A 15799-nucleotide genomic window follows, 5' to 3' on the forward strand; every position below is an offset into this window, starting at 1 on the left:
TCATTTGGAGGTCAGTGCCAGCTGGGGGCGACCTTTTCAACCAAGAGTGGGACACCCAGGGCAGAGAGCATAAGGCAACTTCCAACCATAAACCGGGGCACCTTTCAACTTGATAGAAAGAGGGAATTGCAGGTACATGTGTTTATTATTAGGCCCAAAATAACTTCTTCTCCAATCAGGTACCATAACTAAAGCAGTGTCCGAGTCATCTGAATGTTAGGTAAAGCCCATTATTTGGCAAGGGAAGCCTGGATTTAATTTTGTGGGTAATCCAAAAATAAGTGCTTGCATATTTCCCCATTAAGTTAATGCATAACAACCCACATCAGGTAATCTTGTTCAAACTAACCCCAGTGAAATGATCCCCCCCCCAAAAAAATGTTTCTTAATTGCACAGTTTAGTTAAGGCCATTTTCTATAATTCACAAGACCCACTTGTTTTGATCTCTATTGTTTTTATCTCCATTCTCTGTGTTTTTAGAGAACATTAGTAGTTATGTTCAGGGTTTGTCCAGTATTGTCATTCATTCCTCAGCTAAATGACCCTTAAGAACTGCTAATGATCATTAGCGATTCCTGATATTCTAAACATACCCATCACCTCAAACTTAGCTTATTTGTATCGTATAAATTAATAACGATTTCAGTGAGCTTCACATAAAACCCATGATTATTAAAAGTTTGTAAGGTAGTGGAATCTAGCATTTGGGGTTTGGACATAGTCACTGCTCTTCTTACAGGTTAAGTCCACTTTACAGTAATAGACACCTTTGAAATCAACTCTTCTAACTGTATGCTAGTGGGAATGTCATTTAGTAGATGATGCATAAATGCTCAAAAGACTACATAGGCTACTTTGCATCTTTTTGTTTACACATTGCTCACTATTTAAATACACCCATTGTAAAAAATATATATAATACACTGCCTTATAATTAGTCAAAAGCAAATGCTAGGCATTTAAGACTGCTTTTATAGCTTGCTCCTCTAGGTAATAGTGATTTCTGTCACTGAGGCTATATTCCTAACATAACACTGTGAATTCAAGGCATATTTCTGTCCTCCAAGACAAAGGTCTTTGGTAGGGCTTAATTTGCTTAGCTGCTTTCCAGTAATGTTGCTACACTGACCAAACAGGGACTGACCTGAGCCTTCTGCAGCTAGCATGCCTTTTATCAGCTGAAGTTAACGCCAACAGAGATTAACAGAAAAGCCTGATAAGGCTGTTTTCTCTTCAATGAGCTTCTAATGATGTATGCAGATGGCAAGGTTTAAGGAATGAAACAAGCATGTACTGTACTTGGACTGGTAACACACAACAGATTCTCCTCCACTTTGAGCCTTGCTGACCCTTGCTTTCTTCAACCTAGCCACTCATAAGGTAAATTAAATTGCTTTTTCAGTTTTTATTTCAGCTCCAACCACTTTTTATTATTTACATCTGGTGGTCTCCTTATTTATGTCCCTTTCCACTTCCTTACAACACTCCCTTACTCACAGGACTGCAATGCATTATGGTTCTTCATTCTCAGCAGGAGAACACTACACTGTCTTCAAACAAATAATTAAGGGGAAGGTTAAAGGGGTTCACCTAAAGGTCATATCTTTGGAAACTCGTCAGAATGTATACATTAATTTAAAAAGGGGGGCATCCTCTTTCAGATTTTTTTTTTTTTAAGGGAGTTTACACAACAATACAGAAGACTTGGACAATTCATAATCCTTTGACCAAAGGGATACAAAACTGGCTTTTATGAACATACACAATTAAAAACCCTAGCCTGTGGGGCTAATGTTAATTAATTCAACAGGTCAACAGGACAGAAACTTGGGAAGAGGATTTTGAAAATCTGCTCGGCACTTGTGTATTCTGTGCATGTGCCTGTCATACATTTCCTAAAATGTAACACACCAACACACACACACACACACACACACACACACACACACACACACACGAATGGCCCAGAATTTATCTGCGTGAGAGTTGCTAATTGATTCAACAGATATTTTTTGAAGAAACAGTGGAAGCCCTAGGTCAGTGGTTCTCAAATTTGAGGCAGGCCCCCCTGGGGGTACAAGTCATCTGGAAGGGGGTATTCAAAGTTCCAGGGAGGGAGATGATTCCACAAGATGCAGAACAAAAGCCACTTGCCTCCAAACAACAAACATTTTAATACTGTAGTCACCAAAACTGCTGTAGTAACCAGGGAACCTGAAAAGCAGCACACAGAAGCTTCCGGTCTCAGGAAATCGTCATTCTGCCTTGAGTGGCTGGTTTTAGGAGGAAGACAATGTTCTAGATGTCTTCTAATGCCAGCATGAGAAGTGCGCCCTAGTTCACAGATCCTAACAAACACAGCTGTACTGTGCTCAAAAAATTCTGTGTGCTTTCCTGCCAAATAAATGGCTGCCCATTTAGAAATAAATGGCACCCCAAGTGTTTGGAAGACAGTGTTCAGCATAGAAAGGGGTGGGCAAGTTCACCATAACTGGCAATGTCCTCCAACTGTGAAATGTTCTCCCTGGAGAGGCTCACATGGCAGCCACATTCATGTTTTTGTGGTACAAGGGAAAACACTTTATCCTCCCAAACCTTTAAATAATTATAACAACCTTTTAATATCTTTTGTCATCATTTTTAGCACTGTCATCTCTACTTTAACTTTCCAGTGTAGTTTTAGCTTCTCACTGTGTAAATGAATTGTTTTACTCGCTGTTATTCTTTTGTGGTGGTTTGGCTTTTAGTGTGAATTTGTGTATTTGTTAGTTTTTAAAGTTGTGACTAACAAAGAATTATTGTCATACAAACAAAAAATTATTGTCATACAGTTCTTTTTGGCAAAAGCCAGCATGTAAGCAAACAAACAAATTTTTAGGACTTTAAGGTCTGACAATGCTACAAGCACACTACAGGTATAAGCATACTGGAGCCCTGGAAAAGGAATTGACTGACACTTTTCAAAAACCCTCTTTTGTTTTCACCATCTTAATGTTCAAGAGGGATTGTGATAGAAATACAAGATCCACTGATGAAGAACGTAAGAAGACCCTGACAGATCAGACCAATGGCCCATCTGGCCCAGCAGCCTGTTCTCTCAGTGGCCAGCCCGTAGGTTCCTAGCCAGGACCAGCTGTCTATATAATGGAATATGGGTCATGTTCTGACAATTAAGAAGGGCTATAATGGGTGTCCCCTTCATGGATCACTGCCTTGCCGTGGCGAAGGGGCTTGAATAACTCAGAGACGCTATGAACTATGCCGAGCAGGGCACCCAAGATGGACAGGTCATAGTGGAGAGTTTTGACCAAACGTGATCCATAAAGAAGACTGATTGCCGAAGAATTGATGGTTTTGAATTAAGGTGCTGGAGGAGACTCTTGAGAGTCCCATGGACTGCAAGAAGATCAAACCTATCCATTCTTAAGGAAATCAGCTCTGAGTGCTCACTGGAAGGACAGATCCTGAAGCTGAGACTCCAATACTTTGGCCACCTCAAGAGAAGAGAAGACTCCCTGGAAAAGACCCTGATGTTGGGAAAGATGGAGGGCACAAGGAGAAGGGGACGACAGAAATGGTTGGATAGTGTTCTTGAAGCTACTAGCATGAGTTTGACCAAACTGCAGGAGGCAGTGGAAGACAGGAGTGCCTGGTGTGCTCTGGTCCATGGGGTCACGAAGAGTCGGGCACGACTAAATGACTAAACAACAACAACAATAATGGGTGTGATGCACTTGGTAAAAGCTCTTGGGGTTGTGGTTATTTAAGAGCACTAGATTAGCTGCTGCAAAACACAGAAGCTTTCTGCGCTGCGCTGAGCTGAGTCAGGAATGAATTGTCTATAGTCTATGGCAGGCATAGGCAAACTCGGCCCTTCAGATGTTTTGGGACTACAACTCCCATCATCCCTAGCTAACAGGACTAGTGGTCAGGAATGATGGGAGTTGTAGTCCCAAAACATCTGGAGGGCCAAATTTGACTATGCCTGGTCTATGGACATAACTCAAACCCAGCTGAAAGATATGGAATGATTGCCAATGAAACCATCTAGAACTTGGTGGCTTGGATGAAGGTGATACCCTGCAAACATGAATAAGTAGTCTACTGAAGTAACCATAGATGATTCTGGGAATAATTTTATTTCTCCATTCTGAAAAAGAATATCTGCTGCTTGTTGAAGAACAGATGTTGAAGTGGTAATTCAAGGAAATGGTGAAAGGAGTAAAAGTGTCAAGTGAAAGTAAAAGTGAGAATCCAGTGATCCAGGATAAAAGGATCCCAGGTATTAACAATGTTTAATAATAGTGAACTAAAGAGCTGGATGAAATGGTGAGAGAATCAAAGGTTCCACTTGGAAGAACTGATGGCTTGATCTAGTTTCAAAGGACATCAGAGGTGTACTGGCAATCCATAAAAAAACTAAAACTAAAAAATAATTCTCACCCCAAGAGGAGAAAATAGCACAATTGTACAGGTTGGTACTATGATAAAGGGCACTGATGTATTGCACCCTCTGTTTCCCCTACACCAACAGTCATGTATCCCTCACCAGGATTATTAAAATTCACAAAAGTAGTTAAGATGCTTAACAGGAAAATGTCACATGAGGAAGAAGTCTTTAAAAGCTGATCTGCCATTGGAGATTTGTTTCCTCCCACCATTGAGACTCATGTTCTTCTTATGTACCAATCAGAGAAGTTGACCATATTTGCTGCCTACTTTTAAGTAGAACAGAAATGCTGCAGTGCTGGTGGTATCCTATCACACAGCCTTAGGTACAGTAGACACCACTTGCAGCTGTCCTTTGATGACATGGCTGTAGAAATCAGCAGTAATGGCACTGCAACAAGAAGTGTAGATGCCAACATTATGTGTATCAGTACTAATGATGCTTGGAAGTGCTATGGTCAGAATGAATGCTGATTGTGCTACAGGCATTCACACCAATGAAATTGTTGCAGGTGGATCAGGTGAAAACTTGACAGTTATGAGCGATGAGTCCTAGAAATTGTGTTCAATGTCTGTAATGGATAATATGAATCCCAAACAGGATCTTAAGAAATCACATCCAAGTAAGTATAGAAGTACACGGAAACGCCGTTTCCGTGTGCTGCGCTGGTGCTGGCTCGCCAGAGCAGCTTCGTCATGCTGGCCACGTGACCCGGAAGTGTCTTCGGACAGCGCTGGCCTCTGGCCTCTTAAGTGAGATGGGCGCACAACCCTAGAGTCGGACACGACTGGCCCGTACGGGCAGGGGTACCTTTGCCTTTAAGTATAGAAGTAGAAACAAAAGCTGGCCTATATGAAGAACAGAAGGATCTCTCAGCCCATTTTCCACAATAAGTGATTTCCCCCCCTTTGATTTACTAAAATTTGAATTAAGATCAACAACTTAATTGTTCATGAGCCACTGAATGGCCTTCAAAAGGGTTATTACTTTTAACCGCTGCCATCATTAGAGACCAATCAGAAACTTATACATGGAATTTTCTGAATTCCTTTTCCATTGCCCCCTAGTTTTAATTCAAGTGGAGCCTTTGGAGATATTCATTTTCCAGCACTAAAAGAAGGAAAGGATTATTTCTTGTTCATGAATAGTAGTGTGCGAAAATGGTGATAATTCATTCACAATATGTAAGAAGCATTTTTCCTCAGGTTTTTGTTCCAGCTCACTGTATGGCACTGACATTTTCAGTAGAGGGCTGGCATGACTTAAGCATGCAAAACAAATCCAAATTTGTTCACTTTTAATGGAAAAATTAATCTTTGGCCAACTGACATTTCAAAATTTGGAATGTACATATGACATGGGTCCTGCTGAGAAATTTAATCATTTTCAAATTGAATTGAATCCATTTTTTATTAAAAAGTCACCCTATTTTTCAGCAAAACACTTATGATAAAATTTAAATGGTCATAGTGCATGAGGAAAGAACTGTAGTATTTTAATTTAAAGATATCATAGATTTGAACAGAAAAAGCTTCTGAATTATATGTGAAACCTTTGTGTGCCCAATCTTCATGAGCTCTTACCCCACTGCACTCCATTTGTAAGTGAAGCAAGAACATAAATTTCTTTGCCACATTTGGTTATAAACAGATACTCTCACTCACATAAGTAAAACAGTTATTCCTGGACTGTAATCCTAGAGTGGGATTCAACTAACTTTTACTCAGAATACATCCATTGAAATTAATAAACCTAACTAAGATAGGTCCTTTAATTTCAATGGTTCTACCTTGAGTAAGTTTAGCTGACTAACACCCCTAAACACATTTACCATGGTTGCTTTGCCTATGCCCCTTTGGTTTTCCTTGGTGCCTTGACATAATTTGAACATTGTGTTGAACTATATTGAATATTGAATAAAGGCAGTCTGTGAGCTGATTTCTGAATCTTTCTCTTAGAAACATAGAAGGTTGGGCATTTGCCCAATACTCCAACTGACTCATACAAATTAATGCAGCTGTGTCTGGGAACAGTCTTGCATGGTGATCTTGTGCCATAAAACCACACATTACCATGGCGAAAAGAAAGGAAGCGTGTATGGTTTTCACATTTCTAGTAATCATAAATATAAGGCATTTTCATTTACATTATTTGGGGAATTGTGCTTCCACATTCATTTATACCACAATCCTATGTATGTTTTTTCAGAAATAAATCCCAGTCTTCAATGGAACTTACTTTCAAGTACAATAAATAAGAATACCGTTGTGAGATCGATGCACTTGATCGATCCAATGAAATCTTCTGTGCCCAATATAGCACCCAACAGTTTTCTATACCTATGTAGCCATACTGACCCTTGGTCATCTTGCTATGGTAACCTACCAACATTTTATTCCACATTGAGCTCTTTGTCAAAAACAACTTATTTCACAAAATGTCAGGCTAACATCATTTGATGACTGCTATGCGAAAGAAAATAATTAAATAGACCCTAAGCTACTTGTTGAAATACTGTACACACACTTTCTAAAATGAAAATTGAGATTCCCAGAGTTCTTTTCCAGGTACCAAATATTCAATTTCATGTGAATTTCTTTTCATGCAGAATCAAAGCTGATGAACAGCATTTGGCATGAGCTATTATGGCTACTTGGTAATATTTTGACAGGCTTAAGCATTTGCAAACCATATATTGTTCTGATGTGCTTAACATGGCATAGAGTAAATCTCTTAAACATTCATAGATATTTGTTTATGTGTTATTATATTTGGAGGGTATTATGGCACTTTGAAACATGTAAATCCTAGGGTCCTACTCCCCCAACACCCTATCTACTACAGGAAATATGCAATTTTCACTTCAGGAAACTAAAACTCATATATTTATTGCATCTATAACTGACAAATTCCAAGACTGTCTTGTTCAGCTGATTTGCTTCTTCTGAAATGCAAACATGAAATTTAATCTCTCTTCTTTTGGCACATATTTGTAATGATAGTAGTGTTACTAGTGGAGGTTTCCCTTCACAGTAGTCATGAATATTGTGCATTCTATGAAGCCATAGTGGCTATACTATTTTAGAACAGGCGGCCAAATATTTCTTGTACTAAAAAGGAATACTTGGTTGCTGAATCTGCTTGTGTATGGTGCCTGGTATTGAAGAAACCTTAGGAATGAATGCCAGCCAGGTACTATTCATGCATTCTCCAAGCCAAGAGTCCACATAATTGGGCTGGCCTTGGTTGATCAATCATTATTTGTGGCTTCCAGCAACACCACCTCTTCCCCAAGTCCTCTGCACACTCCAGGATTTGAAAGCAGTATCAATCTCCAAAGCCTGGTATGAAGTTGAGAGGCTGACCCCTTCCCTTCCCTTAAGTTCTCTACGTAGGCCAGAGAACACGAGAGTGGGGCAGGGTATCGCTCTCCTACACCCAGCAGGATCTATTTCTCCTGGACTTTTGTTTCTATGATGTGTGAAGAGCTTGGGGGGTAAACATTGCTTCCTTTATTCTGTTTAAGCAGCTAGGAAAAGGTGGTCACCAGGAAGAGAGTCATGGTCCTAACTAGCCACATTTCAATCGGTGTGCAAAGTTGAACAACATTCTACATGCAGCCTCCCCTACTGAATGCAAGCACATTGAGGTATATGCCTTGTTCATTTTAAGTGAACTGTATAATTTCACATTGTGAAGTTTTAAGGATCTGAATGAATATTTTGGGTGCATCCAAAGAGTTACCCTTAGACATACTTAAAGAAATTTGGATATGCCTTGTAGGGGGTTTTGGCATTTCTTTTGAATAACAACTCTCAATACCATATCCCAATTCTTTTTTTAAAAAAGTATCATTATTTGCAAAAGGAGTGTGGAGTGGGTGCACGATTTGAGAAAGACTAGCCCAGCATGCAGAACTGGTTGAACATGGCTCTTTGGACACAGGGCTTTGCGTATGAAAGATATCTATGTCACATCTTTCCAGTGACTCAGAATAATGCCAAGTTTCCCTCCCAATAATACAAACAACTTGGGAGGAGTTATTTTTTTCATTGGTACTGTGGGAATTAACCCCCTGCCTTCCTCTTTACCATTGTCTTCGATCTTGCTTGGGGGCTACAGCAGCAGCAACTATTTATTTACAGAATTAACAACATGTGTAGCTTGGCCCTAAAAGTGTGATTTTTGAGTGGCCTACAGAAGAGGCTTTTCTGGAGTACTGGAATACAAAATATTAAATTAACATTTTTAGTTTAATTTACAGTTTACAGTGTATTTTATATTTTATACCTTTCAAACAGTCCTTAATTATTAAACACACATTTCTTTTTCCTGGCTGAAATCTACTTATCTCAGTTCATTTCATTCTTTTCTCTCAATAGAATTACGGTAGGTATCCATTTCCATGTATATAGTTTTATAACAAAGGATAGTACACATCTTTCTTTAGGATGACTGTGCCATACCAGGCTACACGGCATTCTTTCTGTTCATATATTTAAAGCTGCTTTAAATCACTTGGCTACAAACAAGTCCAAAAGGCTATTAAGTAAATAATACTTGAAAAGTCAGAGAAAGTTAGAAGACTTCATTTACTTGAAACACTTTTTACTGAAAATTTTGTGGGCATTCAAACAAAGATTAGGATACCTTAACAATGGCAATGACTGATTCATGACTAGATGGGCACTATACTCCCTTATGGAACCAAAGTGTCTTATGATACCATAGACCAACTTCTTCTTCTTCTTCTTCTTCTTCTTCTTCTTCTTCTTCTTCTTCAACTTATACTTCTGTAGTGCCTTCACTACAGAAAATACTAGTATCCCCTGTGATAGTATGCCTACAAAAATATCATTATTTAGGGTGGGGTTTTTGTTTTGTTTTGTTTTGTTCTAAAGCACTACAAAGCTCCAAAATTCCTATTACAGCAATACTTTTATTACGCCAACCAAAATGTAACAAAATTGTGTGCAAACGTTTGAGTTCACAAGAACTCTTTATCAGGCTAGTTCCCACTTCCTATGGGTCAACGTTGACAGATGGACAGAATTGCCCACCTGTCAACTGCTACCTATCATAGGACAAAGCAGGTTGGCAGAACCACTGATCAGTGGCAACTTTCTTTGATAACCTGCTTTTAGTGTCAATCAACTGATTGGTGCTGGGAGTGCATTTTCAAAGTCATCATTGGCAGTTAGAAGGAGTCCCTTTGAAGTACTTTTGGTGCACTAAGGAGTTTCTAATAGGGAAACATAGTACAGTCCTAAATTGGGTATTCCTAAGCTTCCCTTGGACCTGTTCCTATATAACTGAGTTTATTTTGCCTTATTTTAGTGAAGAGAGAAGAATGGGACTGGTATATATCTGAAAAAGATATGAGAATGTAGGCAATATTGACATTTTTACTGCAATGCATCCGAGTGAGCTTGGGTTAATATGCTTCCATTTTTAATCCTGTTGCATGCTTTTATAAATATTTGTATAGTTCCTTCAGCCTAAATGTTTAATATCAGATGTGAGAGGTATTCCTAGGTATTTAAAGCCACCATGGGCTCTTGGACTGGGCTATTTATTATTATTATTATTATTATTATTATTATTATTTGCAATACAAAAATATATATCATAATAACAGACAAAAGCAGTAAACCCCCCCCCCCACATAATGAAATAACCCTGCCCTCCCTCTGCAATGGAAATTGTGAGAGACAAAATGTATACATTTCCTACAAGAGAGACATAAAACTTTGATTCACAAAGTGAAAAGCAGAATATAATTTTTTGAAACAAACCAACAAAATGTAATCAGCTTCATATAGCAAGGGCCAGGTTTAGGATTCAGGGAACTGAGCTATATTTAACTTAGTGTACACAGCTAAAATGAAATTTACACAAAACATACGGACTTGGCAAAACCACTGCCCCTGGCTTTTTTTTTCTCTTTTGGCCAAGATTCAAGCATGGATACATTCATACATATTTGGATGCATACCGGTACATACCTGCATCAGGAAACCACTGAAAGGCATATGCTGAGTACTGAAATGCTACCTTGCATATTAAAATGAAATTTTAAACTCCAAATCTGAATTTCTGTCAGCAACATTAAAATGTGGAAAAGAAAATGCACATTTGCCTCTCAAAATTTGGTCCAGCTCTATGCATTTTTCAAGTCCTTTTCCTGCATCTCTTGTACCAATATGTTCACTCATAACACCAGATAGAGAGGTTCCCAGTGACCTCTGCCAACATATATACTAGGAAGCCATGAGATGGAGCCAAACTATAGGGTTCTGTGTAGGACTCAATGAAGTTAGGTGAAAGAATTCCTGGAAATATGGTGTGCAGCAGAACCCTACACATTATTTACTTGGACATAATCCCACTATTTAATAGGATTTAATCCCAAATCAATGTGCACTAGATTGAATCTTTAGGCTATAATGCTATATAAACTTACCTGAGTATCTTACTGAATTCAGTGGGACTTACTTCTGAGTAGACATGTATAGGATTATGCTGTTATATTAGTGTCCCAGTTTTATCAGGAACATATATGTGCCATATACTCTGTCTCAAACGAAAGACTTTTAAGACAAACACTGCTAATAAATTGTTTAATTATAACATGCTGTGGAATTCTCATAGCTATTTAATGTATAGGTCTTCTTTTTTTATTATTTTCTGGCGGTTTTAAAAAAACTGAACAGCACAATGCTACGTGTGTCTACTCAAAAGCAAGTCCCGTTGTGTTTGCTGGTGATTGTTCCCAGGAAAGTATGAATACAATTGCAGCCTAATATAGCTATAAGACTGAACAGTACAAGTCCATTTTGCATTAAAATTATAATAGTATAATGGAATAATCCACCATCCTGGATTATAAATATACTGTGAATCCCCACAGTGAATAAATAACCAGTTGCAGAAATAAATAAATCTCCTAATATTAAGTGTAATAAAGAATTGCTACTACAGAAAGACATTGACAGACACCGATTTCCATTATGAGCTTTCAAGAATTTTTAACCTATGTAGAAAATTATTTTTTATTTCCCCTGGAAATTTGAATGGTAATAAACACTATTCTGTGAATGTAATCACATCTGATGCCACATAACAAAACATCTCAGCAGGTCATGTTTTCCAAAGTAATGTCTGCTTCCTTTCTATAATGCCATTAGATTATTCATAAGCAGTTATTTATCACACTGTAAGAGAGATCTTTCATAGGTACTTGAAAGGAAGGGAGGAGACAAACAGAAAGAGTTCCTTAGCTATTCACATCTTAAAGATAAAATGCTAAGTCAATAGACATGTTGTAGTATATTGCCTTATCCTGCACATGATTTATTGCAGATGAGAATCAACTAGAAACTGAATTACTTTGAAAGTTTTACTGCTGATGTTAAAATTCCAGGTCTGTATACATACATTTTATAGAGGCACTAAGTACAGCTTTTGCAAATTTGAAACCTCTTATTTTGAGGTTATGTACATTGGAATAACCACTGCATAAAACAGAGACCTTTCATATAATTCTTAAACTGACCACTCAACCATTTATGTTGCTGTCATAGCTTAAATTTCGGGGGGACCCCATATTTTTGTAGCATTTAGACAAATTATTGGCAATTGTGCTTATTCCAAACCAGATTAGGTTTTTGAATGTTTTATACAAACAATTACAAAGGGGTATTCATTTTCCAAGCTAGTATCTGATTGCATTTTGGTATTTATGATGAAATTTGATGAAATTTAAAAGCACTTTCAGAGGAAAATAAGCTTAGTAATAACTTTCCCCAAATGTGTAAGCATGCTTAGAAACAACCTGCTAGATACATTTGAAGAGATCAAGGTGCTCTTGCATGTCTTGTATTATAGGTATCTCTGATTAGCTTGTCATCTACTCTGAAGAAGATGTAGCCCAATTCTCCTATGCTGTATAGCAGGCCAGCTGTTAGCTGTCTGTCAAGCACCTAAAGTGGACAAGTAGTCCAGGAGCAAAAATGTCACTCCTTTCATCTGGCAAGGAGCAGCTGCTGATTTATAGAGTAGGACTTTGTTCTTCCGTTCTATTTTACTTTCTTTCCTAAGGCAGAACCACAAAATCCAGGAGAAAAAAAAAGTGCCGTTCTCTGCAACATCAACAAGCTCTGACAACTGCAACAGGGTTTTTCTTGGCCCTAACAAAGCTCTCAGGCATCTCCTTTGACGCTCACCTTTCCCTCCCCCCTTCTTCTTTTTGCAATGCGGTAGTTATTGTTTAATTCAGCTTCTGTAAATGGAATGGACTGTGGCCAGCAAGCCTGGGGCATAAACACACCTGTATGAAAGAAGTCTTATTGTAGCAACCATCTACATCCAACCTGCACATGCACTGCTGGTTCTTGAGTTCAGAAGCTATGCTCCATTTTCCTGACAGCAAATTTCGCCCTAAGTAAACTATGCTTTTTGTATCCACTGTCCTGTCTTGACCATGCTTGTGCATTTTTCCATAGCCATTAAAATCTTCAAATCTGAAGGCAAAAGGATTAAGGCATGGAAATATATATTTTACCTGCCTGTCAACTCAGTGGACTTCAGGAAATTTGTTATGAACATCCCCAAGTCTTTCAAATCTATAGCCAACACCAACAAAAAGGAACTCCATGCTGAAAAATTGACGTGTATTGATCTTTAAGGTGTTCACGCTGGTTTAGGGACATGGTTAATATACTAGCAGCCACAAGCAGGTAATGATACAGAATTGATTTATTAAGGATTATTGGGGGAAAGAACTTTATAAGGAGTTGGTTTTAATACAATAAAAATATTGAAACTATGACCTGGCTTGACCCCTTAGGGTCAGCTGGTTTAAGAAACAGATCACCTTTTATGAGGTGCTGAGTGATCCTCTTTCTCCTCTAGAAGTTAAAGAGCACTATTTAAAGAAATTCCTTTATAGGAATCGGGCTCTTAATATCTTTATTGGCTGTTCCTGATTTTTAAAGCTACGGATTTTAAAGTTACAGAAGTGAGCATTGCAGAGAAGTTGGACACAAACCTCTATACGTGTGTGTGTGTGTGTGTGTGTGTGTGTGTGTATAATGTATCATGACTAACTTAAGCGTCATTGATTTCAATGGGTCTAAGTAGTCTGGATCTAATCCTACAAATGAACAACTATAGGCACAACCTATTTACTTTCCTAGAGATGAAGGGAAAAGTTTTAGGAAGACTAGACAGGTAAACAAAGAGATACAACAGCCATAATGATTTCTCAACGTGTGACAATTTTTCAGATGCGTATGTGCATGTTATCCTTTTCAGTCTTATCGATCTTATTTGTTTCGAAAGAAGGCAGAAAAATAATTTAAGTATAGCAGTGGGATAAGCCCCCAAAAGGTAATTCAGTAGAATTCTTTGCAGTGTTCACCAGAACTTAGTCTGGTCCCCAGCAGTAAGGAATTGTCACTATGGTATGAAAGTCACTGGAACTCTTATGCATAGAGGTTCCACCCCTTGCTTCATTGGAGAGTTACCCCTCCACTGAAATTAATGGGAAAGACTTTGCAAGCGATGTAACTATATGCATATTAGAGCACCCCCATTAGTATCCAAGAGATCCTTTGACATCTGCCAATTTTGCATCTCCTTTGGGAAAGCCATCAACTCTTGAGGCCAGTAGATGTTTACCTCCACCAACCTCTCAATTATTGTTCCCTGAGTCTTCTGAGTGCCAGTAAGTCCCCTCATTTCTTTAGAAATCTTGGTCACTTAACCTGACATAAAGCAGTAATATTTGTCTTGCACAGCTCCCCATTACTTCATTTATGCTCTGCAAAATATAGTGTTGATTCATCACCAGAAACAAATACAAAGGACAGCTTCACAAGAAGTAGTGTAGCATAGTGTAGACTGAGCTATGAATTAGGAAGCCTATGGTTCAAATCTCACCTCTGCTATGCATGGTTCAGGTAGCATTAGTAAGCTGTTGTGTGACATTAGGTGCTAGACATGGGCGTAGCCAAGAGGGGGCAGGGAGGGGCAGCTTCCCCCCTAAATCTATAACAATCAATAAAAATACATAGCAAACTGAGGTTCTGTCCCCCCAACAAAAGGCCTGCCCCCCTAACAAAAATCCTGGCTACGCCCATGGTGCTAGTCATATTCATAGTAGACATATAGAAATAAATTCACTTAAGTAACTTAAATCTATTGATTTCAGTGGGTCTGCTCTGAGTATGACTACCATTAAATATTACTGACTGTCTCATTCAATGCCCCATCATCTGCAATAAAGCCATTTATTGATTGCATTTACCATCTGCCCTTCATCACACAGTTGCAGGGCATGGTACGTAAAGAAATATACAGATCTAAAATACACAACAGCTAAAAGATATAAAAATAATTTAAAACCACATTAAATAACATCTCAAGGAAGGAGGTGACCATATTCAATTAAACCAGTTACTCCTCCCCTAAAAGGTCTAGGGGCAAAGGGGTGCCTCTTCATCTGTCAATGAAAAGCATATCATTTCACTGCAAGATGTAGCTTAGAGAGGATGGCACTGCATAGGCTATCACATAGAAAGACTCTCTCATGTGCTGTTGTCTCTAAAACTTTGCTAGGTAGTGGTGTCACAAGGAGGTGGTGGAGCCACAGTTGATCCTAATACCCAGCCACATTGATGTAAGAGAAGACATTCCTCCAGATATGGAAGTTATTTAGGGCTAACTGCCCAACCCTACAGGCTATTGCTTTGTACACTAGCACACCCTATATATATGTGAAATAACAACAGCGACAACAACAGAAATGACAAAACGATAAAGTTAGTGGAAACCACTAGAGAAACTCTGCATTAAAAGCTAGAGCTTTGAAAGTTATAGCATTTATAAGAACTCTGACCCATAATATGAAATAATGCACTATTTGCTGATTCTACTGACATTTGACTTTAAAACATTATAAACAAGAGTAAAAGTATTTTTTTTCAGAGCCAAAGCAAAAAGTAAAGCAAAAGGTAGGATCAGATCAGAAGCATTACAAGCAAATTTGGATGAACTATTTTAGCAATAACTTGAAAATGTATACAGAAACATTGGTAAGTATTTGTGAAAAATGCACAGTGAACTAAACAGGCTATATACATTTTTGTTGAACAGGAACCCTTCACCCTGCATGGGGAAACTGTTTTCAAAACTGAGAGTTTGTGAAATGCTGGACAGGGGGTGGGGGGCAGTGGTAAATTGCTCAAAGTTTGTAAATTAAAAATTGCACTGGGCCAACAAGCCATTTCTGTAAGCCTCTTTGCATTCTGTCCACTATTTTTGTTTTTAACACAAATGACATGCAG

At 38.4% G+C, this 15799-nt stretch overlaps 1 protein-coding gene across 12 annotated transcripts in view; it reads right to left on the reverse strand.

Annotated features, from left to right (window-relative positions):
• MEIS2 (Meis homeobox 2) overlaps positions 1-15799 on the reverse strand; it is a 238525-nt gene that overhangs the window by 7057 nt on the left and 215669 nt on the right. The window lies entirely within an intron of this gene.

The sequence above is a fragment of the Podarcis pityusensis genome (genome assembly GCF_964106645.2).
Source record: "Podarcis pityusensis genome assembly, chromosome: 1".
Lineage (NCBI taxonomy): Eukaryota > Metazoa > Chordata > Lepidosauria > Squamata > Lacertidae > Podarcis > Podarcis pityusensis.